Source organism: Acanthopagrus latus, chromosome 22 (genome assembly GCF_904848185.1).
Source record: "Acanthopagrus latus isolate v.2019 chromosome 22, fAcaLat1.1, whole genome shotgun sequence".
Taxonomy (NCBI): Eukaryota; Metazoa; Chordata; class Actinopteri; order Spariformes; family Sparidae; genus Acanthopagrus; species Acanthopagrus latus.
The window spans coordinates 23,099,940-23,127,311 of NC_051060.1; the positions used below are offsets into that span (position 1 = coordinate 23,099,940).

Here is a 27,372-nt window from a genome sequence, read left to right on the forward strand (position 1 = left end):
TGTGTTTCTGGCGCTGCAGTCTCGAGCAGAGCAGGCCAAGATGATGACCACAAACAAACCTCTGAATCATTCCTCCAGGTTTACTTATTGCAGTCTTCAGGCCAAATTCAGCCCAAACTGAATTATACAAACGGTGCAGATCCATAGAAGACAAGATAACTCACTCCCCAGCTCAAAGTCTCTGCTCGCCATCCTCCTCCAGAATAACCCAACCTCACCACCATTCGAACCAACTCCCAGCTTGAATAATGAATACGGCTCTCCATACATATGCAGTGTGTTCCCACATGTTGGACGTTCCTCGGGGAGCTGGAATTCTTGGCCGGTCGACTGTGGATCCATGCTGCATCTTAATAGTCTCGCTTTTGCGACCTTGTGTTTGACTCGTTTACATAAGCATTAAGTATTTACATAATCATCAAGAGCAGCTCGATAAATGCAGAGCGCCAAGTCAGTGAGATGGAGATATGGCGAGGCGGCACTGGTGGTTGTGCCAGGGTGCGGTGGGGGGAGGAGGAGGAGGAGGAGGAGGAAGAGGAGGAGGAGGAGGGGAGGGAGTCGCTGCTGACGACACGTGGGAAAAAAAAAAAAAAGATGTGATGATGATGATGAGGAGGAGCTACAGTTGCGAAAGCAGATTGAAAGTCTTTTTCTTCTTAAAGAGCTCCCCTCATCTCCTGAGTGCCGGCCATGTGGTGCAGAAAAACAGCCATCTGCTCGGCAAGGATGAGGGCCAACAACGTGCAGTGTGAGAGCTGCAGTACAGTAGAGTGATAAAGTCACTGCTGCTTGCTTGCATGAGCGTGCGCAGGTGAAAGAGGAAAAGCGGAGTGGCGTGGATCGAGAGGAAATTCTAAAGATATACAGTAGCTTTGCGGGGAGGGGGGGTGTGAGGAAACGCCTCCCTGCCTTCCTAACCAACTGGGTAATTGCAGGAGCCCCTAAAGGAAGGAGGAGGAATGCATTTTTAATTCTGCTTTTCAGATATCACAGCATAGCTAGCCAAGCAGGGTATCTCGTATAATTTGGCTGCGAGTCGTTGGGCGGCGGATGTCTTCATTCCTCCAGACTCACAGCGTTAATGAATTTATTATTAGAAAAAAGCAACTGGAGATTTCGCCAATTCATTTACAGAAGCAGCATGTTCTGAACACAGTTTGTGTGTGTGTGTGTGTGTGTGTGTGTGTGTGTGTGTGTGTGTGTGTGTGTGTGTGTGTGTGTGTGTGTGTGTGTGCTGCGTGGGGTAACACTGTGCTGCTAATATTTCAAATGATTTATTGACGGCTGAGGGTTTGCAAACAAAGTGGGTTCTGTTTAATATTAACAGTGATTATACCCTTAAACCACACGATGTTTGGCAAAAAAACAAAACAACACAACACACACAACTGCAGGATTTCCTTTGTTTTCCCCACAGTAACACAGCAACACACCAAGAATGAAGAAAGCTGGACCTTTTTTTCACCACAGGTGAACTGTGAATAATTAATCAGACCTTGTGCGGATGTGTAGCTGCGAAACGCCTTGATTCGGTTACATCTCGAGGAAAATAAACCACTGCTTGACCTCCTGTCTAATGTTTGTTGTTATCTGGATAACACATTATTATTTTGCCCCACATTAGACTATATTACTCTCCAGTTCTGGAGTTCTGGGAATATGGGTATTGACTAATTTGCAGCTAAAACAACGTTGCCGTCTGCGGTTAAATGCTTTTTTTAAAATTAGCAGATATTCTAGACTTCCCTGAATTGTCATTAGATAACAACTCCTGATGACAGGCGTCAGGTCGTCGCTATCAGCGCTTTGCATTTAGTAATTATTCTCGGGGAAAAGGTTAAAGGTGTTACGCCTGTCCATTCTGGATATATGTCTAAGCAAAAGGTCTTATCAGGCCCGGGGCCGTCACCTTGGCCTTTTGCAATTATTAGGTCACTACTTGAGAATCAGCACAAGTCAAAAATTATTAGGCGTCTGTGAGAGCTCCATGTATGACGTGTCTGAGTCAACAAGGAAAGGGAAAATAACCTCCGCAGTCTTTTGTTTTTTTTTCTTTGCATACTGAACCTTTTTAATCGAGCTGCACCAGGAGAACAGGGGATGTCTTTTACTGGCCTTGACTTAGCCTTAAGTGTCTAATGCTCGCAGTTTAGTCTGACAGAGAAAAAAAAAAAAAAATGGGCGTACATGGCATTTTCTTAAACATGCAGAGCCCAGAGCGCAGAGGGAAAACAGACATTTTGAGGCGAGACCTAATCACTGGCTCCCTTTAGTCTCCCTCTCTCTCTCCCTTCTTGCTTTCTTCATTATCTCCTTTCCCTCCTCGCCGTGATTAGCTTACGGCTTGTTTGGCAATCATGAATTAAAATGCTGATTGTAGTGTTTACATTCTAAGTGCTAAGAACAACTGCATGCTTGGTTTGAAATCTGAGGGGCAATTTGGGGTAATTTGCGGAGGTGAGCACGACATTTTGTCATCGCCGTTTTTTTCTCTTTGCCGTCAACAAGTTCGTTTGACGTCTGGGCTCTAATGTGGAGCATGAAATAGAAGAGGATCTCTGTCAGGTGACATCTGAACGACGTGCGAAGATATAAAACCTAAATGAATATCAAAGATTGTTGCACAACGGCTGTTTAGTGTAAGGTGAGTCAAAAGGCAAGCCTGTGGCAATCCTGCAGTGATTAGTAGAAATGTGTCGGTGTGTGTACGTGGGGGTATGTACATGTTAAATTGTGTGTGTGTGTGTGTGTGTGTGTGTGTGTGTGTGTGTGTGTGTGTGTGTGTGTGTGTAAGCTTGAATCCATGACAGAATGGCTCTAAGCCTCAAGCTAGATGTGCCGGTCGTGACTCAAACAGTCTCTCACCAGGGACTGCACATGACTGCAGGTGAAGATTAACTAAAGACACACAAACACACACACACACACACACACACAACAATTACAAACTTAAAGAAACTGCATTGCCCTAAAAACATGGTGGTAACCTTATTACAGTGATGAATGTGCTGGTGACAGTGCATTTGATTAAAGGTTGAAGTGTCAACCTTTTCATTTTAATCTCAAGCGTCTGGGAGAACCTGAAGGTAAATAAAGGATCATGTCCACACAGATTATGCATTAGCCAATATTTATCTCAGGCTTGGAAGCTTTAGTGAACCGAGGAAGTAAAATTCAGACAATGGAGGACACAACAGCAACATAGTATGTGCAGCAGCCAGCAGATCTATTCACGTTTTCCATGTCCTCCGGCTCTTTTGGTTTCCAATTAAAAGCGTAAATCACAGCAAGACACCTGACAAGAAAAAAACACTCTCTGTTAACAGGTAACTTGAAAATATGTCGCACTGCGTGCAAAGTCATTACGATGACAACTCCAGTTGTCAGTTTACAGATTAATGTGACGTCTGAGCTCCCGAAAGCTGAGCGGCTTTTATGTGACCTATAAACCTTTCCTGGTGTAATTTCTAGTTTATTGTTTGAACCAGTCTGAAGTTATGGTAGAGAGGTGGTAAAAAGCTTGACTCAGAAGCCGGATTTCGTAGTTGCATTTTCACGACTTGGAGTTTAACCCTGAAATAAAACCACTTCTTTGAGAAAATTAGAAGTCGGTCTTCATTAAACTTCCCCAATCAGATGCTCCAGATGTCTTAAGCTCAAACACATTTCTTCATCTGATCCCAGCCGGCACGTGTAAAACACTCATATTCCCACTTTCACCACCGTCTCTGGAGAGATTTTAAATCTTCACCCCTCTCTTGAAAATCACACATTTGACAACCAATCAGACGTTTTTCTAATGGAGACGACGGCACGCAGAATTCCATTACCCACTCGAGTTTCCCCCCCTCATGCTAATTCTCAGGGCTGTATAATTGAAAACCCTCGTGCAGACACTCAGACGCAGGTTGGGGAATGAGATGAACGTCGGCGGACGGGGGAGTGCTGTATCGGGCGGACCGCGCCGCATTCATTTTCACATCCGCCCTCGCGTACGATACACGCACACACACTAACGCACGTATAGTTCAATGAATTAATGCAGGAGTACAGATGCATAATTCATTCAGCTCTTCACTCACTCCTGTCCTTCCCCATCCATCCATCAGCTTCATCTCTGTCTCTATGTGTTTATGTCCAACACTGTCTGTTTCCCCGTCTCCCCCTCCCTCCCTCTGCCACCCTTCTCCCCTTGACAGACCTAATATAAGATGTTTGATGTGTACCTGTGTGCATCAGCGCGTATACGGCCAGCGATGTATTGCTTCTATCAAGTTAGCCTTCCTCGGCAGGGAAAGATAGATATTTTCGCGGTTATGGCTCATGGCCTCTGATAACATTACAGCTTCTTATTTGTATTTCCTTACCTCCCACATTTGATTCCCCCCACAGAAATAAAAAGCAGCGAAAAAAAAATAAAAAAATACACCTCGCAGCTGTTTCCACAACTAGTTGAATGCGGAACATGCGGCCGGCATTATTACGACTCAGCTGATAAATATATCTTCCTCTGAGTCCTTTTTTTTTTTTTATCTCCACAGACTTTCCGTGTGATTATTTCACCTTCACGCTGTTTCTTTTAACCTAATAAACAACTAAATGTTATCATTAAAAGAATATTATCGGCTGTAGCACAGGTTGCTTCTAACGAGGTCGATATATAAAACCGGATTATCGGCCCTACGTCTTCCCCAGGGGTGACACTGTTGACATAATGACTTTTCACAGTAGGCTGAACTTCACAGGCACACTAGCTACCAGATGGTGCATGTGTGTGTGTGAGGTTAACCTTTACATGCTACAGTAGGTGCTTACATAAGAAGCTGTGAAGCACTATAAAAGCATTGTGGATCATTTATGTGTGTTTTTTGAGGTTGTGGTCAGTCGGTGAGTTGATTAAGAATCAGGCGACGCAGATTTAGCCTGACAGTTGACCAGATTTACCTGCGTGGGTCTGTCACCTTTGCTCTCTCGATGCCAAATGTAGAGTGTAATCCGTAGCCCTCTCTAACGGACTTCATCACGAAAAACATTTTGACACAAAGCGAAATCAGAGTCGAGTTTTCATTCTGCTGCTTCTCTTTCAGGGTCACAGCTTTGTTCACACCGGCTCTCTGTCGCAGCTTTCTGAGAGTCTTGAATAGAACAGATCGTTAATGTTAGCAGTAACACCTGGGCTTTAACACCTTCGATGAAAAGTGTCTGCTCTAAAAAAAAAAAAAAAAAAAAGGCTTATTACACACGTTTTATGATTCTCATCTAAAATTAGCTAAAATGCTAAACCAAAGCCTGGGAGAGAGAGATGTGATCAGCCACATCTGGCTCATACCAGATCTGCTTAATTAGAGGAGAATTATATGAAACCAGTCCAGTTTATCAAGACAGGAGCATCTCTGCAGCAGCTGCTGTCATGGAGTTGCCGTAAGAGGCAATACGATAAGAGACGATGCGTAAATATATTTCACAGAACGTCAAAAGAGTCTTCATGATCATGATTTTAGATTTCTTTGATTTCCTGAGCTGACATTCTTACATGTTGCACCCGAGACTCTGAGACAAGCCCCTCTCAATAAGGCAGGGTGACGAGATCTGCTAATAATGCAGGACCCGCCTCAGGTGATATCGTACTTTTTACTGATACACAGTGAACCTGGAGGCCTTAGAGGCCCTTTGTGAAGTCTAGGGGGGCCCCGGGGCAGTTAACAAAAGATCCTTTTGTTGTTTTTTCATCTCAGTAAGCCTTTGACAACGTTACAAGATGAAGTTTTATATACACTGAAGAAAAGAGGGTCATAAAGTAGTTAGTAAAGTAACCCAAGAGAACGGATATTGAATATTGCAGAAAAATGTAGCGTCCTCGGGTATTAAAACTATTCTGATGTTCCTGACAGAACAGTCGGCGATGGCGGCGGAGAGTTTGGGGCTCGTGGTCATTAATAATTGACAAACCAGGAGGACAAGCACATTCGCTTCAGCTATAAAACACAGAAAACGATGCACAGACACACTTAAATGCACATTACACCGAAAGCCTTTTTGCACGCTCCTCTTATCTCCAAACCAGCGTACGCATGGATACACAAAAACATATGTAACACAAGCCCTCAGACGCTTCCCTTTCTCCTTCCCCGGCGCCTGTACACACACCCGCCCACAGGCCTCGTTCTCACTTATTCTCTCGCTGCTGTGTGTACATATAATAAACACGAGCGCACACACACACACACACGCACCTCTACAGGCTATTTCAACAAACGCTCACACCACGGTACACTGGCACTGACACTCCAAACATGATACAAGGGCCTCTTCAGGGACATCTGCCTGTCAGTCATCCATGTCATCCACAGGCTCTTCAGGGGGGAACAGTTTATGTAGACACACACACACACACACACACACACACACACACACACACACACACACACACACACTGCCGCCCACATTGCAAGAACAAGTAATAACCGCTCACGCAGGACAAACAAAGCAGCATTATTACAATGTACCCCTGTGGTCCGCGGCCTTAGCCCTGGCTTCAGCTATGTATATTTCATGGATTAAGATGAAAAATTCAATGAGAAACAACAAACAGCGAGCCTCCCCTCTCTCCTTACTTTGCTCTCTGACAGCCAGCCCTCGGGGGGATGCTCGTGTTTTCACAGCTTCATGGTAGGACACGAATCCCATTCTCACAGTGATGAAGAGACAGAAGGAGAAGATGAAAGAGACAGAGAGTAGAGCGCTGTGTACATCCGAAAGTAGAACAAATACATGAGGCTGAACGAAAAAGAGAGGGGTAAAAAAAAAAAAAAAAAAAAAAAAAGAATAGGAAGAGGTGGGAGGAAAGGAGTTGGATGGAGGAGGAGGGGGGAGAGACAGAGAGATGTGGGTATTTTATAATTCAGAGCAGGATCAGAGACAAACTTGGCTCAGATAGGTCTCAGCACATTGGCTGTGAATTCCAAATTATGTGTTGCCTTTCCGTCTCACCCCTCCTCTCCTCTCATCCCAACACTCGCTACCAGCTTTCTCCCTCTTATCTCTCTCTCACTCACTCTTTCTTTCTTTCTTTTCTTGCTACAGCGCCACAGCACCATTGTTCTCTCACTGAAGGTTAGATTGGGTGCTAGTACCCGGTCAGTCAGCTGCAGTGCAAAGAACATCTCTACTTGAAAAACTAGAAGAGATAACGGTTACACTCACAGGTGGTTGTACTCAGAGCTGGTGCTGGTAGAGATCGATTTTCACTAGAATCAGTATTATACAGTTATTGTTGTTATTATAAGTTAAAAGGCCTCTTAAAAGAGTGAAAACAGAAGGTTGCAATATATATTTTAACACTGAAATTTAAGAATTCAAGGCCTCACACCACGGTAAACTTTGAAACTGGTATATCACCGCAACCCTACGGACAGATATAGACATACATGTTTACGCCTAACAGCCACAGCATTAAACGGACTCACTAACTCAATAACATCGATCGTGCAATGCGATGCAATCCAACATCTTCAGAGCTACAACGCACACCTGTTGTGTTTATATGGTACGAGCAGAGACAGAAAGCGAAGTGTTTTGGAGGTGTTTACTGCACCGTCAGTAACTTAGTTCGCTGCTCACGGAGTCGACACACCCTCCAACACTGAGCCAAACCTAATCCTACATAAGAGGCTGGCTAGTCCCTCGCTAGCTAGCTCTGACATTAGTTTGACATTTTGGAGGTAGAAGCGAAGCAGAAGTGAAATCTGAACCAGAAAACGATGGAAAAATGACATTAGATAAGAGAATGAGTGGATGTAGAAGAAACAGACGTAGCAGAACCGTTTGTCTTGCCAACAAGTTATTTATTCTTTAAAGGACTGTTGTGAAATGTGGAAATGTGTTTTCATCTCATTTCTTACTGACCTCCATGAGAAGATGGAGACTGTTAGCTTCATACGCTACATGACCACAGACACCAGCTGTTTAGCTGAGCTCAGACAGGAAGATATGACAAATCTGTCAAGTCTGCGGTCAGATGTAGTGACCGTAGTTTATCTCACCTCACTGTATGATTGCTTTGTGTTAAAGACTAGCTGCCAGGAAGTGACGTCTGGGTTTCAACTTTGTACACCTTCTCTGTCGACTCCCTAACACCTGTAGCCGCCCGCATCAAGCCAGCCTTCTTGCATCAGTTCCTCTCCTGACCGATTTGCAAAGGAACCTGCTAAAACACAACGGAGCATTATTGTGATCAGTGCAGTCAGTCGGTGGGAGAAGGCGGCGATGCCCAAAAACCGGTCCTAACCGCACATAACTCTCGCTTTAAGTGGCTGCACTTTCTTAGCTGAAGACAGATGCTCCGCGAGATCAAAGCGCCTCACTTCAGTCGGCAGCGTTTTATAATTTCCTCTATTTACCCTGCTCCAGACGCCACGCTATGTGTGCTTGAGTGATGAGCGGTACAGCTTGTGACGAGCACCTAATGAAAGATCAGAAGGATTTGAAATCGATTGAGGTGTATCTCGCACACAGGCCTAGGTGCAATCTCGGCTCCAAAGACACTCCTAAATCCTCCCGCAAGGCTCCAGGTTACCCCCGTCACAGCCACTCTGCACTGCTCCGCCGCCTCTCACCTGCACCGCCACGGGGACAAAGAGGCAGATAGGAAGACAGAGATGGAGTGAAGGGGGCGAGGAAGGAAGGAGGGGAGGGAGGGGAGTAAAGCCAAATGTAAAATACAAAATGTTAAAAAAAAAACGAGTTCACATTTTAGCAAATTGACTCCCTTTCGGATTATCGACAAGAAGGAGAGGGGGAGGAGGAGGGGTGAGATGAATTGCGGGTTGCTCAAGTGATAAACGTCAACATTAGAAAATAAATCTAGTGGAAAGAAGTGGAAAAAAAAAAAAGAGAAAAATCTTCTGCCTTCAGTATCAGCGACGGTGTGGCAGATCAGCTCACTCACAAACACACACACACACACGTGCACACACACAGATGTACACACTGCAAATGTATTCGCCGAGGATTAAGCGAGAAGTTGTTTTTTTTTTTTTCTCTCTCCTTCCCTTTCGCTGATAAAGAAAGACGGGGATCAAATTTGAGTGCGAAGCTCCTTCACAGATGAAGTGAGAATGTGAAAGTGAGCACCTGTGCATTTTTACCGAGTGTGAGTTTGTATTTATTTAATCCTCCCATTATCGACTCTCACTGTGACAAAGCTCAATTGACAAGGAGATGGAGAAAAAATATATATATCACTTTTTTTTATTTTTTTTTTATGAAGCTGGGATCATCAGAAAACCAATCTATAGGGATAAAAGATATTTCCTACTGGATGGCTCTTATAGAGAATTATTATAAGCACCGACTCACTGAAGGTTATGGAGTGTATCTCCGAGTTTTATTGATCCTCAAACGTTCGGGGCGGGCGGCGGGGCAAACGGCCAAGGACATGACAGCCAAGTCTTCCATCTCCTCATCTCTTGTTCTCCTCCTATACTGCCCTCAGCCATTTCCTCCGTCTCTCTATTGTGGAAAAGAGGGAAGGAAAAAAAAAAAACTTCTATTTTTAGTGAGAGCTCCAGTTCTGCAAAGCACTCCTTCTGTGCCCCACTACACACACACACACACACACACACACACACACACACACACACCAGAACAGCACATTTCCTGTCAGGTCAAATCCGGCTCCGAGGAGGCCACGGCCCCCGATACAATCCGGTCTGATTGGACGCCCGAGTGGACCAATAAGGTTCTGACCTTTTTATCCTGATGACATACTTTGTGTAACTCTGAGATGTGTGTTGATCGTTTTTTTCTTTTTTTTTTTTTCCTCTGGCTCGCTCGTAGGTTTTTTTTTCTGCGAGAGGCTGATGGTAAGGGATCAGGGGTTAATTCCAAGAAAAATGGAAGAAGAATCTGCTGCCATACTTTTTATCATTTTTAATCAATACATGATCCTCTGCTGAATCCTGATAATCATTTTCTGCTGTTTAACTCCAGTACGTCTGCACTGGAACTGTTTTCTCAATGTAACGTCTCGCTGTCTGAATTTGTTTGTTGTTTTTTTTGCTTCACACTTTCGTCTAATGAGAGAGGAAAAACGCTATTTAACTGTAATTTCTTCCGAGGACTGTTTTCATACTAAGTAATGTGGAAACAATGGACACAGTGTTTGTCGTAATGATTGGTGGTGTGAATTTAAGAGCGCAGCAGGTCGACTAAACATGCAGACTCGTAGAATTACGTCCATCGACACAGTTTCTAAAAGGCGAGGAAGAGACGATCTCCAAACCTTTTTTAACTTTTCTGCCACTACATTTATTTAATAACCTCAGTTAGTAATTAGTTTCCAGATTCTGATTAAAAATATCAATTGTAGTGTATAATTATATCATTCAAGATTACTCCCCGGTGAACCATTTCACAATCTACCCATTAACGTACAATGAAGCGAAATAAACCCCATTCATGCGTCCGCACACACCCATCAATAATATGCATTATTCAATAATAACAGTGAGCATATAGAGGTCTGGTCTGCCCGACTTATTGATCCTTTATCTGACCGAGGCTTGTGCAAGTTAGAAGGAATCTATGATCCTGGCCGAACTGCAGCTCTGGAATATCAGTAACCGAACTGTTCTGTTTGCTCACGGATCCATGGCGCTCTGCGTGGCGCTGAAGCAGCAGACGGATTTGTCGAGGGGTCTTTTTCTCTCAGTTCTGCTCTTCCGTCAGCTCCGTCTTAGATCCATAACATTCTCTAAAAGTGCTCGGTTCGATACCATGTTGTAGCCCGTGATAACTTACGACCATTTTTCCAATTCAAAATAAAGTTAATCACGCTGGGAACCCAATTAGTAAATGCTGAATAATGTGCTCAGTTGGGATGAAACAGGCTGTAAGTATCTGAGAGGAGGCTGATCTTTGCGTGACGGCTGTGCAAAGTGCAGCAGGATCAGATGGAGAGCGATGCAGGGGAAGACAAAGATCAGATGAAGAGGGACAAAAGTTGTGCAGAAATGAAAATGAAGGATTGATCCCATAATTATGTATTTCACACACTGAAAGCACTTAACTATGACATTAGTTCCGCCCCTGTCATGAGCAGTTTGTGTTTATGTTTGGAGTCGTACCGACATTTGAGTGATTGAATGATGGAGGAGTTTAATATTGTGTAAACTCTGTCAAATGAAACGGACGCGTTCACAACTAAAATGCAGTAGCAGCTATTAAATGCAGCAAAAGAAAAAAAAAAAAATCCATCAATCAATCCTTAAAACAAGTTAATTAAGGCTAAATGTGAATGAGTCAGTTCATTTGAAAGTAAAGAATTACAAAGATTATTTTGGCGGCTTTTCATTTAATCTATTTTCTCTGAAAAATCTCAGTGTTTGCTTATAAACTGGCCCCCTGGCTCGCTGTCATTTTGACAAAGTGGCCCTGGGTAAGGCGAGTTGAGAATCCGAGCTTTATACTCTATAGAGTCGTGTCACCTTCATGATTAAAGTGACGAGTGGCATCGTGTATTCGCAACAAGTAGCGACAGGATCACAGAGGAACAAAGCTTCCCTCCAAACCAACCTTGGGAGGTGAACGTGTTGCGTGTTGCCTGGCGATGTGCGGGCAGGGAAGCGCTCCTATTGGTCCATCCAACAAATCACCGTCTGATCCAATGCAGTGTTCTGGAGTGGAGCATCCACCATAATGAGTGCTTTTTGTTTTCGGATCACCCTGATTATGTTGCAGTGATGTCATCGCGGGTCATCTCAAATTGATAACAGTAATTATGCTGTCACAAACCGGTGGGCGTCTATCGGGCCGCACGGTCAGAATGAAAAGACATTATTTTGGGGGGGAAATTGAGGTTCCGGTGGTCAGAGCTCAACCCGCACTAGGAAACAAAAAGTCACAACATGTCGGCCTCTGCTGAATCGATTTCAACCTTTTCCTTCTTGTAATCTCTCTCAACTCTCCCAACTTTACGGTGCAGCACTAAATCACTGGAGTGCCGCTTTAGGAAATTACAAAACCCGTGAAATGAGAGTTTTGCCAATGAATACCACATCTCAGAACAAAGGTCAAATCTCCCTTCACGGTTATGATGATCCATGTTGTTCCAAGTTGTATATGCAGATGAGGAGCAAGATAATGTAGTCAGCGGAAGTTGTGTGTGTGTGTGTGTGTGTGTGTAAAATCGGTTTCCTGCCCTCTGGAAGATCTAAGCCCACGGCCATGACGGCGTGAGTCAGCACAAAGGTGACACATATGAAGGCGATGGACACGGGTGAAAGCTCGCCTCTCTTGAACCCACCGGAACCCGTCCCCTCCCCTTCCACAGGATCCCTTTGATTAAGTTGGTTTGAAGGCTGGAAGCACATGGTTAATTCATCCTTCCCACATCATCTTTCATTTATTCACATCTTGCTTGAACATGTCAGGATGACCAGAGGAGAGACAGAGAGGGGCGTAACTTCCTTCTTCACCGGCAGGATTCATTTGAAAATACTAAATTCATCATGTTTTTCTCTCTGCCTGACGAGACTCGGATGTTCTTAGATAAATCACCTTCCTTGACGCACACACGATGCATGTTGAGATGTGGCTGTTTTGCAGCATACCCAGTGTTGAGTCACCCTGACCTGTACATGTGTTGGCTGTTATCCAGCAGGCTTCTGCCTGGACAGCAATTAATGTCATTTGGAGCGAAGAGGGACCTCATGACTCATTACATATGCCTTTTGCTCGGAAAAGCCTCTAAGGGGCCTTCTCCTCTTGTGTGCCAATGCTGCCACTCGGGGGATGGCACAAGTTGGATAACACTCTAATTATGAAATTCACTATGAAAAATGTCTTCTGCAGTTCTGGCAGGGACGAGATTAAACCTTGTTTTGGCTTTAGTTTATTTGAGCTCCTTGTGCACGGACTCTTTAGTCACTGTATGGATGTGGGTTTTTTAAAATGTCTGCGTTATTGTCTAACCGCCTGAAAATGTGAGTTTTTCGGCAAGTTTTAAATTTGCTCAATGGCTATTCATTATCGGAGTTATTGCAGAGGACTCCTTTTGGCAGTAATCTTAAAAATGTCAGGTTACATTTTATTATGTTCTGCAGAAATCTTCCCTCGCATGAACCAGAGCAGCAAAATATGACTGATTTTGACGCTGACAGCCATGTATTTTTGACATTTTAGAAAGCATTATCTGACATTATTTCACCAGCTTAGCTGTCAAGTGCAGCGGAAAGGAGAGATTGAAATACATCATGCATTTGTATGCCATAACCTGCGTCAACTGTCTTCCTGAACGGACAAGGAGGCCCATCTGTGCCTCGCATGGCTGATCCTGGTGGACCGCCCCTCTCCACTACTGTTACCTGTTCACAGTCCTGGCTCAGTGGAGCGCACTCTGGCAAATAACAGGAGAGAAAAGGGGAGGGAGAGGTGGAGGGGATGAGATGGAGGACGTGATGGCAAGAGAGAGAGGGGGAATGTTGACAGGAAGAGGGAGGACGAGGGCTGGAGATATGGAGAGAGAGCATAACCAGAGATAGATGGAGGTAGGGAGAGTCAGAGCAGTGTGTCTAATCTCCCCTCAGGGGCGGTGGTGTAAGGACGCCTCGTATGACAGATAAACTCAGCCGACAGCAGGCCCGAGATGACAGACACCCACCAGTGGTGGAGAGTAACTAAGCACATTTACTCAGATACTGTGCTCAGGACAATTTTTAGTTACTTTACTAGTGTAACTTTTTTTATATCACCCTCAGTGACAGAAAAAAACATGGAAACCTGTACAGATGTTGTTAATAGTTGGGCGTTAACTTGCTTTTACTGCAGAGCATTCCTACACTTTGATAGTGAAGGCAGCTTGTAGTTTCTATAAAGAAGAAAAAACATCGGTCAGTGGTGGAGGAGTAGTTTTGTTCGCGGGGGAAGTTGAGCTGCGAGTCGAAAAGAGAAAAGAGTGAGTCGAGTAATGTCTGTCCTACTGTGGCAGAACACAGACGGGGAAGGAAGCAGCAGGAGGTGTTGTTTCCATCCTCTTCTTCTCAATCTCTTCTTCTTTCACTCTGCTGAAGACTGTTTAGTTCTGAAGGGAGAGACCGGCCATCTGAACCATCCATCCCCTGTTTGTTCTATGGTTTGTGATTGAGAGTGCGCCAGAGTCTATGCATGAACAATCTTTCTATCTTCCCTAATTCCCTGGGAGTAGGGCTTGCTCGCTCGACATTAGCGAGGGGAAAATTGCCTTTGAAAGCCTCTGCAGTTATATGTGTTTTTGTCAGGCTGCGCCGCTCTTTGTCTCTTTTTCTGCAGCTTAGTCTTTAGGAATAAAGCAAACATTGGCCAGACTGTGACGGCACGCTTGAAGGAAGGCCTCAAGAAAAGTGCGAGTTTTGTATTGAAAAGGAAACATAATCCGCGTCAGGGTTAGCACGAACATCAGAATTGACATCTTAGCGTGCTTGTGCTCGTCTCTGGCTTTTTCAGCGGCAGCCTCCAATATGGAGTCAACGCTTCTGGAGACTTTTCGAGCAGTCAAGGTGGCAGATGCTGATTACGTGGGCTTGCTTGCTTGCTTGCTTGCTTGCTTGCTTGCTTGCTTGCTTGCGTGTGTGTGTGTCCATTTGACGCAGCAATGAGTCTCCTCCTTTCTTGTTTGGGAGCGGCGACACGGGCCGACCTGGGACAGACCTTGAGAGTCGCCATGACATTTAAAAACAACCTCCCACTGTCTCGCAAAGACAGACAATATATTTGTCACTTTCTCCGGCTCTCTGCTCCCTTTGCCCTCTGCAAACCTCTATGTAGTTATCTCAGAAGGGAAAAAAGATAAAGATATATCTGTGCCAACGTACCTATCTATATCTATATTTCTCTCTCTGACATGTTCATGCAGTTACCGCGCAGGGGAAACACATGCACACATGCAACATTTGGCATCACATCACTCACGTTTTTTCACACGCGCGCGCCGTCGTCACACTTATAAGCGAGCATCACGCTCTTTCCAGCCGAGCGGTGAAAAATCAACAAAGGATAAAAGCGACGTGATAACCGCGTCAGCGTCTTTGATCGTGCACTCTGACACGCTTACAACAGGCGACGCACATCAGCATGCACGCGAGAGGCTGCCAACATGCAAGGAAGGCATCGGCATAGTCAATCATTTGGACCGCCTGATTAACATTAGTGGCGTTCCTCAGTATTACACTGGCATCTCCCTGCATTCCAATCACCTAGATTTCATGCCTCCTCTCTGCAGGCAGCCCTGTTAATTGTGCGAGAGGAGAGCAGCAATGAGTGCTATCTGCTAAGCCTTTGATATGCACTTATCTTTTAGCAGTTTCATATTATGGAAAAGAAAATTGCCTTTAAAAAAAAAAACGGCTGGTGCTTTATTACTTTTGGGCCAATTAATTTAATGAAAAATAATGCCTTTTCGAAATAGCAAGGAAAAAAATAATTATGGAATAATTGACGAGGAAGGACGAGCATGCCGGGCGGATGCAAGTAGACAAGAATGGAAATGTATCATCCTTTTTTTTTTTGGTGGGGGGTTGATAAACAGCTCCTGATGATCGTTTTTGTCCAGACAGACCTCATGGTTACAACACATCCAGAAGTACGAGGGGAGACTCAGTTAGACGACAGCTTGCCCTGAAAGTGTCCAAAGCGTTCAAGAAGTAGGGCACTTGCCTCAATGTTTCTTCGAGTCGGAGAGACATGCCGACCTAGATTTCCTCCTGTTTATTCAGCCATTTTAGGTGCTGGCTATTCATGTCTCCATTTCAGTGCTCCCCTTTCACTGTCTGCGTAGTTTCTCCTCTCCATCACGGCTTCTTTTGTACACGTGTTTCTACATTCCGGCTGGTTTTCCTCCTCCCCTGTGCCCTCCGTCCATATCACCTCTCAGTGTGAAAAACATACATAAAAGTTGCTCTAAACGGTGGTGACACATTTAGACAGCTGCTGAGATACCCCACGCTGCTTAGCAGCATGTGGTCTGATAGCTTGACTTATCTCAAAAAACCCTGGTGTAACGCACTCTAAAAATTTCACTTTTTTCCAGTGAAAACAATCATTTTATCTCACTGTTACAATCCTACGTTCATCCATCCCTGATAACTTAGTACAGTATTGCTCCGTGATGTAGTTTAAAGCCTGACAATCGGTCAAACGGTCGCTTTGAAAATGTTTTTAATCAGTCATCAGGGCTCATCATCTTTTTATGCATTCCAGGGAGTTTGATGCGGTTCCGGTTGATTTAACACAGCTCTAATGCGCCGGATGCGGTCATGAATTGGAAATGAATAAATGCAAAGTGAGACCTGGACTGTTGACCAGTATCAAGCTGACTTGACAGCCAGGCACACAGAGATAGCATATGCTGCCCAGTGTGGCTTCTGAGCCATCGCCACAGGACTGTTTGGACTCTGCTGCTGCATTACAACCATTCAGGTATTCCTTCATACACGGAACTTACCTTATATCTGCCTGAGGTCACAGCGGATACAGAACAGTACTCGCCCTGCAAAATAATGCAATTGATATGACAATGTGACATTATGAGATTGTATTGCACAGCAAAGCACATATACATTAGTTTACATGCACAAGATATTCAGATTTTTTTTTTTGTCCTTGTTCTGAAAAAGTCAACTTTCCTCCTAAGCTGTTTACATGGCTAATGAAAATGAATATTCCATTAATATTCCCAATTAGCATGCGGCGTGCATACTCCACTCAGCTAACACAGCGTCCCTCTTTCACTCATTTAACAGCCGTTTTAAAATTGGTCGGCGTTGCGATGTTCGTGCATGTCTATGAATCTGCTGATATCAAAGACTTAAACGATGTTTGAAAGTTTCTCCTTCCAGCGGGAAATCTGGGGCTTGTAAACGGGTGGTAATGCAACAGACAGAGGTGACTGTAAACAGACAAGAGGTCGTGCGTCACAGCGCTCCTAAAACCTGAATTATGAATGCTACATGGAACTAGAACGACACACAGTAGAGCTCCATCACTCTAAATTTAAACTTCCCACGATTCACGCTCAACAGATCTCTTAAGAGCCAACCACTAGGGCAACCAAACACTGCAGATGGAATCATAATCTCAAATTTTGCTGGAGAAGAATAGTAGATTTTTATTAGGATCCACATCGAATTTTACTCACTCATAGATACTAGCCACCCGAATACTTGTCAGATAAAGTGAGGAGACATTTCTGAATCCACATTCTGGGATCTGGATCCATCCTCCAACCAAGTTTCATGGAAGTCTGTTCAGTAGTTTTCCACTGACGAACAAAAGAATGAACACGTGAAAACATAACTGCCTCCGATTGAGGTAACACGGCCTAATTCAGAATATCCAAGAGAAATATGCTGTTGACTGTTCTGGATATTAGCTGAATATTACTGAATATTACTGTGCACATAAAGGAAGTCAATGTTTGAGCAGCATCTGCTGTTTTAGAGGGTCACAAGAAAACCCAGCTGGGTCACGGTGCGATTAATACAGCAGAGAGAAAGAAAATGTTATGCAACACACATTTTCGATTTGTCTCTGATCTTTTTCGTGAAACATCAGATAAGTTGACCGCTTCGCAACCCGAGAAGATATTTAAATGAATCCATCTGCATGCCGCATCTGAAACATGAAACTGATCTTTAATAATGCAGCATGTTTCAAGCTTATTAAATAAGTATGAAACATACTAACTCAAGGAACGTGCATTTACCTTAAACACAGGCTTTTTCCATCACATTTTGTGTTTATGTCGCCGGCCCTGGTTTTGTTTTGTGCAAATTTGAAAAAGCGCCACACATATATCTCCATTATAAGTATGTTTATAGCCACTTTATCTTCTTACCAAATCATAATCTCCCCGAGTTGAATCAATTACTGCGCAAATGGTGCGAATTTAAACAGCTGCAAAATGGTGTCTTCGCCGCTTAGTGGGAGGGAGCGACCCACGAATTGATATTATCACAGAGAGACTTGGCGGATTTGAAACTAAATGAATCTCAAATCAAAATAAAATGAATCTCCTCTTCAGCAGACTATCAAAAGACAGAGAGAAATGGAGAAAAAAAAAAGAATACGAAAAAAAAAAAGATGAGTGTGGTTGGAATCGGGGTGCCTAATGCACTCTATTCTCAGTTAATCATTTCTCTGCAGCTCCCTCTCTCTACGCATCACCTCATAGCCTCTCTTTTCTTTCTACACCTCCCCTTTCATCCTGTGAGTCTTTTCTCTCTCTTTTCATTCCTTTTCGCCCTCCACCTTCATTCTCCGACACCTCAGCAGGCGAGGTGGTGGGGTGAGTCTTGATCCCAGGCAGGTTCCCAGGCAACAGACCACCTACCCTCTCTGCTGCCAGCCTGTTTCAGGGCGATCCAACAAGCTTTGGCACCAATTTTAACAAATACCCCCCGAAACACCAAACCCCTTGGCAGAGAACAGAGAAGGCCCCTTTTTTTTTGCTTCATCATCGCCTGTGATTTAGGGAACAAGCATCCCTCCCCCCTTTTACTTCAGTTCACCCTCCGTTATGCAGCTCTGACATCCAGCGAGGGATCAGAACACTGTCGACTGTAGGTGCCAGCCATTAGCATTAGCATTTTAACACCTGTTCCCGGGCATGTGGGTGTTAGCACTTCTAATTTTAATGCAGCGAGCGGAGACTACATTGGACAAACAAGAGCTGTGACAAAAAATGTGTGTGTGAGCGTGTGTGTGTGTGTTCACGTGCACTTTTGTGTGTTTACGTTCACCAGCCCGTCTGTTTGTGCCTGGAAGTGCGTGCCCAGAATAGTATGTTTATATAAACAGATGGATGAGAATCTGCGTCTCTTGCGTTCTCTGTCTCTACGTCTGTCTTTTTCTTTTTTTTTGTCTCACTCACGGTTGGTCCGAGCTGCTCAAAGACGACTCTGTCCATTTCATCAGAAAGACTTTCCCCCCTCTGACTCAGAATGTGCATCATCTTCCTCCAGTAATTGCCATCGCTTTTTTTGTTAATTGGGATGATGTGCAGCTATCTGGGAAAAAAAAAAAAAAACAACAGTCGAGGGTTTGTTTTTTTTTGTTTCCTCTTCCCTCTCTGCTTCTCTTTCTCCCCGCGTGGTTTGGCTTTGCATATTACCCCAGACACGATGGGGAGAGCGTGCAAAATACAGAGGGCAGCTCTTCAAACAAGCTGAAATCTTTTGTGCGTCTATTCAAATAATTTCAACCCGTGATTCTTTACCGAGCAGCTGCAGCGATGCGTGTGATTGTGACTGAAGGTATTCTCTATGGAGAAACGCACTGAAAGGTCACAGATAAAGTCTCTTTGTTATTGTGTTTTTTTGAGGAGTACTTTTTTTTTTTTTCTTTAACCTCGACACTTTAGACTTTTTTTTGTTTCGGAAACAGCAGGTAGGCTTCCTGCAGATACAGATAGGAGTAAGTTGTTCATTTCAGAATTAAAAAAAAAAAAAAAAAAGAGGATAGGAGGGAGTGTAGGATGAATCGTGTCCCTGCTTGATTTATTGTGCACCGGTTTCATTCTGGGGCTACCAAATAGAAAGTGCTCGAATTCAGCAGCACATTAAATTAAATATCTGCCGAACAGATTCTAATTTGATCACCAAGCTGTTTCAATTTCATTAGCCTAGTCCCTAATGGACTTTCACAGCGTATTATTCCATCTAGCACAAATCCCATTCATTGGCTTCCCCCAAACCCCCCCCCAACCCAAATGAGCCCCCTGGTGCACAGGGAGCATGTGGCCCAACACGGTGTAGTGTGAGGTCACGCCAAACCTGCTTTTTCTTTAATGGATGCTGGTGCAGAGCTGCTAGCGGGTAAATGAAATCAAAATCTGAACCCACACTGATTAAATGCAATCAAACTAAAGATTTAAGCCCAGCACCTTCCTAACAGCTGTTGCAAAAATCAGTCAAAGCAGATTATTAATACGATCAAAGACTGTGTGTGTGTGTGTGTGTGTGTGTGTGTGTGTGTGTGTGTGTGTGTGTGTGTGTGTGTGTGTGTGTGTGTGTGCGTGCAGGTGACTGAGCCCCTTTGACTTTGCATATGGCCTGATTCCATGTTGTTACTGGCCCGGCGCGCTGTGCTTTGTAATGGTGCAAATATAGCATAGCAGCAGGTCAGACGTATGAAAATTCATAACTTCAGAAGTTTTGCCACGCTTCGGCGGTTTTTCGCAAGCTTGTAATTACGCCGTGCACATTATAATTACTTCAGCTGCGTAGTATTCTGACCATAGAGAGAGAGATCGAGCATCACTCAGCACCTTTTGAATGGATCTGCTCTCTAGAAACGCTGTTTATATCCGTCGGCGATCTATAATAACATGTCGGAACAAAGTGATGTGTGGTTATATATTTTATGAAGGTCCATAATTATGTGAGAGGTGCGTGGAAAATATATGCTGCTCAGAGTGTTTTCGTCAGCTGTGCATGAATGGTAACTGAATGGTTTGAATGTTTGGATTGATCAAATTAAGGCTGCAGCTAATGAATATGTTGATTCTTGATTGATCTAGCCGGTTATTATCTTGATTAAATGGTGAGAGACTTCGATCAGTGTCTTCAGATGTCTTGTTTTCACAACAACCCGAATGATATTCAGTTTACTGTCACAGAGGAGCAGAGAAGCCAGAAAATATTCAAGCTGGAATCAGAGAAATTTTATTTTAAGAAATAATGAAAACCAATTCAAGCAACCAACCAATTTTCAAAATAGCTGCCAATTAATTGATTAGTTGACAACTCGCTCGTCAATCGATCATTGCAGATCATTTTAGCAACAACAGAATCTAATTTACAGTTTTAGTATCAATCAAAAAACTGAACTGAAGAATTACTTTTACACATTTGTTTACTCATCATGGGGAGTGCTGCTGCATATGAAGTTGCCAAGCAGATGATGCTCAGATTCCAAGTTGCATTGTGGGTAATGTAGGAGCCAGTTATTGAGAAGCAGCCCGCTGGCGTTGCACTGCACTCCTTTAAACACTGCATGGCTCATTATGGCCAGTCCAAAAACAAATAATCAATCAACCAATTTTTAATCCACACATTTTTCGTCCCTCTCCAAAACCAGGAGTCTACATTACCCACAATGCAACGTAGCCACTGAATGACATCACCGGAGGGAATTTGACAGATTTAAGTAGCTACCCGTTAAACTACCTCAGACTTCTCAAACAACTCAAACAAGGCTAGTGTGAAATGAATAGCAGCGATGGTCAAAGTTCAAGGATAAACTAGTAATTACAGTGTTAAAATGCTGAAGTGTACATTTTGTGTAGGTGTGTGTAGGTGAGCTCTCAGTATATAAAACATAAAATGTGCAGTTGCAGTGTAGTGCAGGATTCATGCAGAACAAGCGGTTAGATAAGGGCCCAGTCAGAGGTCAGAGAACAGAGTTCACCGGCCTGGTGCCCAGCTGGGGGGGAAAAAAAAAGAAAAAAAAAAAAAAGCTTTTTTTTTTTGAGTGCATTAAAAGGTTGGTGTATAGTTCCTGCAATAAGATACAGATTCATTGGCAGCGCACGAAGCACAACTTAAAGGTTCTTTCAGGGACAGTGAGTTTACTGAGACACTGCGGCCGACTCACATGCAGTAAAGTATAGTAGTGATGATTAGGATCAGTGCAGTGTCAGTACTCCAAGTTCCAAAAGGGCTGAAAGTGATAGCACAGAGCTGGAGAGGACTCCTGCGGTAACATTGATAAATGTTTTCACCAAGCCGTCCGCCATTAGTGTCAGGGCAAGTTACAGCCACAAGAGCGGACAAACAGGAAATAGAGAAAGAGTGGGTGTAAATAATTGATAAGGCTGACCCTGCGCGATTCATATTCTGCGGCAGAGGATCAAAGAGCGAGCCTCAGAGTTTGACATTGAGCCCGGGCGCAGGAGTCAAAGCCATTACTTTCCAGCACAACGCCGCTGCTTGTGTTTGTATTAAAAATGCAATGACTCGTCCTCTTCGGGTCCGGGCTAACGCTAGCTGGCACTCCTGGGCATTAACCAACTGGCTAATGGACTCACTGGTATTACCCCGGCAATTACCAACTGTAGCGCTAAGTAAAGCAAGGTGGAAGCCATTTTGTTCCTGTCCGTTTGATGAAGCTGTCCCCGGCTCTCTCAGGTGTGAAATACAGCCTGTGTTAGACCTCTGGGTTCTTTTAGGTGTGATCAATATTTCAGCGGCATCAGGCTTCAGCGCCCTGTATCCTCCCACAACAGCTCTGCAGCTGATTATGAATGTCTGAATGAACCTTTGAGCCAATTAATGATTAATGGAGTTTCACAGTTTTTTCAGAGGTGATGTTTATTTGAATAGTGCATTAAGACCGTCACCGCGTGAAGGCAGAAAGTAAAACCGTGTCTGCAGTATTTTCTTTTTTTTCCAAATTTAGAGTCCATCTTTTCCCGAATTAGTGCTGTTAATGGTCCAGCGGCGCTCTGTATGCATCACCGCGTCTCCAGGTTCTGCTGCAACACCAGTACAGCAGAGGAGAACCTGATTCATGCTGCAGCGTTCCCAGTGTTGGGAAAAATGGCATGAAGAAACTCGGAAGCGTTGGCCTTGTTGCTGTGTGTGTGTGTGATCCACAGAACTATCTCTGCCAGCAGCTCCATCAAAAAAATAGGCCGAGACATCCAGAGTAACGTGACATCGTTTTTAGTCAGATGAATTAAATTCAAGATTTTTATATACTTACTCCACCTGGGAGGTTGTGTTCACCCGTGTTTGATGGTTGGATTGTCACAAAAACGACTGAATGGATTTCCACAAAACTTGGACAGAGGATGGATCGATAGACTCCGTTAACTGTGCAGATGTGGATAAAACGACACGTCCAGGAAATTGTTTGTTACTTCAACATTGAACGCTTTTCGACATTTTCATTAATTTCTCAGGGATATTGGTTATCTATGAGTTTGATGTGGATCCTTGTCCTGATATTGTTAATTGAATGTTAAGCATTTACTGTTGGGCTAAAGGGATTTTAAGGGGTGCAGGGCGATCGAGTGTGATATCGGATTAGGATTGATTTAATTAAATACTGTTTGCACTCGTCTGAGTGCCGTTCATGAGTACCAGAATGTGAGGGATGAGGCCGGTGTTACATTTTCATAAAAAAACAAAAAACAAAAGCAGTAATACATTCATCCTTTTTCTCAATACATTTTTAGACTTCGCTGCCCAGTCAGCACCTCATTTCTTCTGCTGACGATGCACAATTTGTTTTAAAAATTATAGTTTCATATTTTAAAAAAAAAGTGATTTTCTAAAACAGCTGGGCACTGTGGTGTATAGCAAATGTAACTCAGGCAGCAGTTGATACTGCTTTGTTATGGACTGAACATTTTTTTGCTCTTGTGAGTTTTTACATTAGCAGGAGCTTTATTGTGGGATTTAATCAAAATAAATCACAATGCCCACATGTCAGTGCAACAGTCGCTTTCTGTGCACCTTTTAATAGTTTGAGCAAACAATGGCACTCTGCAGCATGGATAAATAAGATATCTGAGCCTTTAGATTCCCCCCAAAATACTTGCTCATTCCGTTGTTTGATAATGGGATTTATTGACAATAAGAAAATGTAAAATATCAGCAGAGGCAGATCTCTCAAGAGCCTGACAAAGGTAGTGCTAGTGACAAAATATAACGCTTATTATCTAGGTAATGATTTTCAGATCAAGGTTTCTGGAAAAATCTTTTTATTGTCCAACGGTTTGATCCAGTAATTCACTTTTTTTTTCATGATAATAAATTATTGTGAAATGTAGACGTAACGTTTATAATTAGGGCTTTCACTTATACCACCAATACTGTGGACAGATCCAAATATGCTCGGCTCTTGTCCGACTTGAAGCTCATTGAGCTGTCAGTACATTCTGTACATGAGGAAATCACTCGCTCACACACACACACACACACACACACACACACACACACACACACACACACACACACTCCCTCCCCAACAGCCTCGAACATCCTACCCTTTAGCAAATTTCGGACTCCAGAGCCTGATGCGCACAAGAACAGACAGCTACAAATCACTGCGCCGCCTATGAGTTATCTCTGTCAATTACTGACGATAAATGGCTCTGGCACTGTGAAGGCCAGGTGCATCAATCCACTGCGTCTCACGTTGTCCTAGCTTCTCCACTCTATTGATTCTGCTTCCACTGCTTCCATGATCTAGTTTTGATGGTGCCCCCCCCCCAACCCCTCCCAACCACCGACCACAAAAGCTAACTTGAGCGCTGATGTCAGATGAAAGGCTGGATATGTAACCCAAACTCCCACCATGGGACGTGTTCACATTCTCGATATCAGATCTTCCTCCCTGCTCAATATAGATCCACTGGAGTCGTCCCACTACGACCACTCGGTGTCCGGACCCGATTTCAATCAAGGTTTGACTGCAACGTAATACCTTTTGTGGGGGGAAAAAAATTCCCACTTTAATAACATCCCTGCCCTTAAAATGCTTTCAATGCACATCTCCTTATGGAGAATATCTGGCACATAAACACAAATATATCCATTTCCCCCCTCCGTCTCCATACCTCTTTTGTCAGCCCTTTTTCTCCCCAGCTGAGCTAAATGTGCTAATTCTACCCATCTAACCTCCATAAAATTGCTTTGGAGATGTCTGTATCTGTCTGGGGCCTGTGGCAGAGCAGAATGACCATTCAGCGAGCTGAGGATGGAGTCTATTGTGAGCGCCTTGTCCCCAGTACAGCAGCTGTCTGTGATGGCTGTCTGCAGGATCGCCCACCACTGCTTTTGAGTGATTCTCTCTCTTTCACTCTGCCCGGGGCGCTGCTTGTGTTGGAGGCATTGATCGGCCCTGAATTGGATTGCGGCGGGCCTGATTACTGATGTCAGTGTGTGCTGGGTCACGTGGGAGCGCTGGAGCTCCTCGTGCCAAGCCTGGGCCAGCTCGCGATGAAGGAGGAGGAGGAGGAGGAGGAAGAGGAGGAGGAGGAGGGTGGGGGGTGCGTTGCTCGCTGGAATTACATTTATCAGTCTTAGTTACACAGAGCGTGAACATGCCCACACATACTGTACGCTTAAAAGCAGGCCGCCAACATTATCTCTCTCTATTCCTTCAACTGTAAAATAGCCAGCGTTCATGATTGGCATTAAATAAAGACTGTGGGAGCATGTTACGCCATGAAAGGGCTTTAGTGCATCATACCAGGAAATTACCACTTCCCCTTCAGTAATGTCATATTTAGCGTTTGCTTTGAGGATAAATGAGGGTGACTGATTGTTTGGACACTGCTTTGCCTTTAGTCGCCGCGTGACTCTACTTAAAACGACGATTCCTCAGCGCAAGGTTACACTCTGTGACTTTGTAAGTGTGTGTGTGTGTGTTTGCGTTCAGGTGTGTGCAGGTTTTGGAAGTGATTCTCCGCACATCATTTGTTTACGCCTGGAATAGTGGCCATCATCTTTTTCCACTAAGAGAACAATAGCCATTTTTTCCCCCTTTGCTCAGGAGACAATGAAGTGCCTTCCCGCCTCGCGAGCGACAGGCCAATAAAAAACGTAATTGGATCTGTCAATCAAACGTTGCTGCAGCGCGGGGGGTGGGCTGGCAGGTGGGCGGGTGGCGGCGGCTGCCGAGGCATCGAGGGTAACCGGACAACACGGGGTAGTGCAGGGAAAGAGAGATGGGAAGAGAGCGAGGGGGGAGTGGAGGCGTTGTGAGGGACTATACCACACACTGTAGTCCCCCCCTCTCCGCACACTGCCCGGAGGCACTCAGCAATGGTTACAGAGGTGTGCAATTGTTGTGTTTTGTTGTTTGTTTGTACCCGGGCCAGGGGGGGTGACGATCCGTCTTTGTTTGTAGGTATTAGTGGGTCGGTGATGTGGCTTTGATGCGACTACACAGGAGAGCCGGGGCTGCCAGAGCCTCTGAAGGTCACAGTGGATGTACTAGTGCTGATGTGTCTGTCTGTGCTTCGTATGCGCTCGGGCCGTCACACATAGCGTTTTGTTTTTGTGTTTTTTTTAATTTTTTTTCCTACCAGGGAAAGGTCCTGTCATTAGTCAGGAGAGCCGCGATGCTTTAGTAGTATTTTTCACGGTACAACACACACACTGAACATCACCTTGTCACATTAAATCATCAACATATTTGCGTGTGAGCTTTACCTTCAGCCCGTCTGGGTGCATGGATTATGTGTACTTGCACATAACACACACACACACACACACACACTTGTATTGTATGCATTTGTCTGTTGCTCTAAGTTTTAATGACAACTACTTAAATTAAGAGCCCATTTACAGGCTCTCTGACGGAGACATAAAAGTGCACATTCAGATATCCTGTTCGTCTGGCTCGCGCTCTGACGGAGCCCTTACCTCGGCTTTTAGGAGATGGCTTTCTACTGTCTTTGGTGACATTCTTTTTCCATTATCAGCCGAGCCGGGAGATTGTTAAGGAGGCGAGCGGCTCTGTCGTTCCTTTGCGTTATGGCTCTCAAGCAGGCTGCTAATGCCTCGCCGTATCTCCTTTTTATGAACAGACAAAGGATGTTTTAACTGTAAGTACGAGCGAGGTACTGAATACAGTGCAGGTCTTCAGAGCGCCTTGGCAGGCAGAAGGACTTGTTGAGGAAAGCGACAGTATGCACGGTCCCTGCAGGGTTTCTGTGGGCCCTGCATACTTTCTACCTTCTGCTCTAAAAACGTAAAAGAAAAATTACCTTCTATTCTGCTGGATGTGCTGTACCTTAAATCAAGACAAGTATATATACTCTGCCCCCTTGCTCTTACAATAATGCTAAGAAACAGAAAGATGATGCTATTTTAGAGAAATGAAAACAGAGCTGTCGGCTTTCTCACGGTCGTTTCTAGGTGCTCTACTTAAGGAGAAGAATTGCGGGAACAAACTTGATTTAAAAGTTAATATTTGTTCCTATTGATCTCATATGTATTCCTTCTTTCCTTTTTCATAAATACAGCAGAAAAGCAGAGTAAACGAACTCAGCAAAAGTGTTGCTGGGAAACAAAAACCCACAGTGTGAGGCTCTGCCGGCACCAATAAAATGACACGCTTCATTTATTGCTGCACACCGCAGCTGCAGCTGTAATAGTCTGCAGGTATGGTGTTGTAATATTATATTCCTCGACTTGGGGAACATTTGAAAATGTGAAAGCATGAGGGGCTTTAAGTGTAGGTTGGCCTTATTAAGTGCTCTTCTACAGTATTAAGAGTCTGTAACATTAAATCGAGATCTGCGGGTTTTAAGCGCCGTCATTTAACTTGTAGCACTCTTGTGGTGCCGATGAGCGTTGTTAAACCCAGCTTGACATTATCAAG

General features: G+C 44.2%; 1 protein-coding gene and 1 long non-coding RNA gene across 11 annotated transcripts in view; one reads left to right on the forward strand and one right to left on the reverse strand.

The window, feature by feature from the left end:
- nrxn3b (neurexin 3b) overlaps positions 1-27,372 on the forward strand; it is a 282,849-nt gene that overhangs the window by 209,841 nt on the left and 45,636 nt on the right. The gene's annotated exons all lie outside the window — the stretch shown is intronic.
- Positions 3,114-5,124, reverse strand: LOC119012571. Its single transcript, XR_005072520.1, has 2 exons — positions 4,945-5,124; positions 3,114-3,295 (listed from the first exon to the last, which is right to left on the reverse strand). It is a non-coding gene; the product is annotated as an uncharacterized LOC119012571 (long non-coding RNA).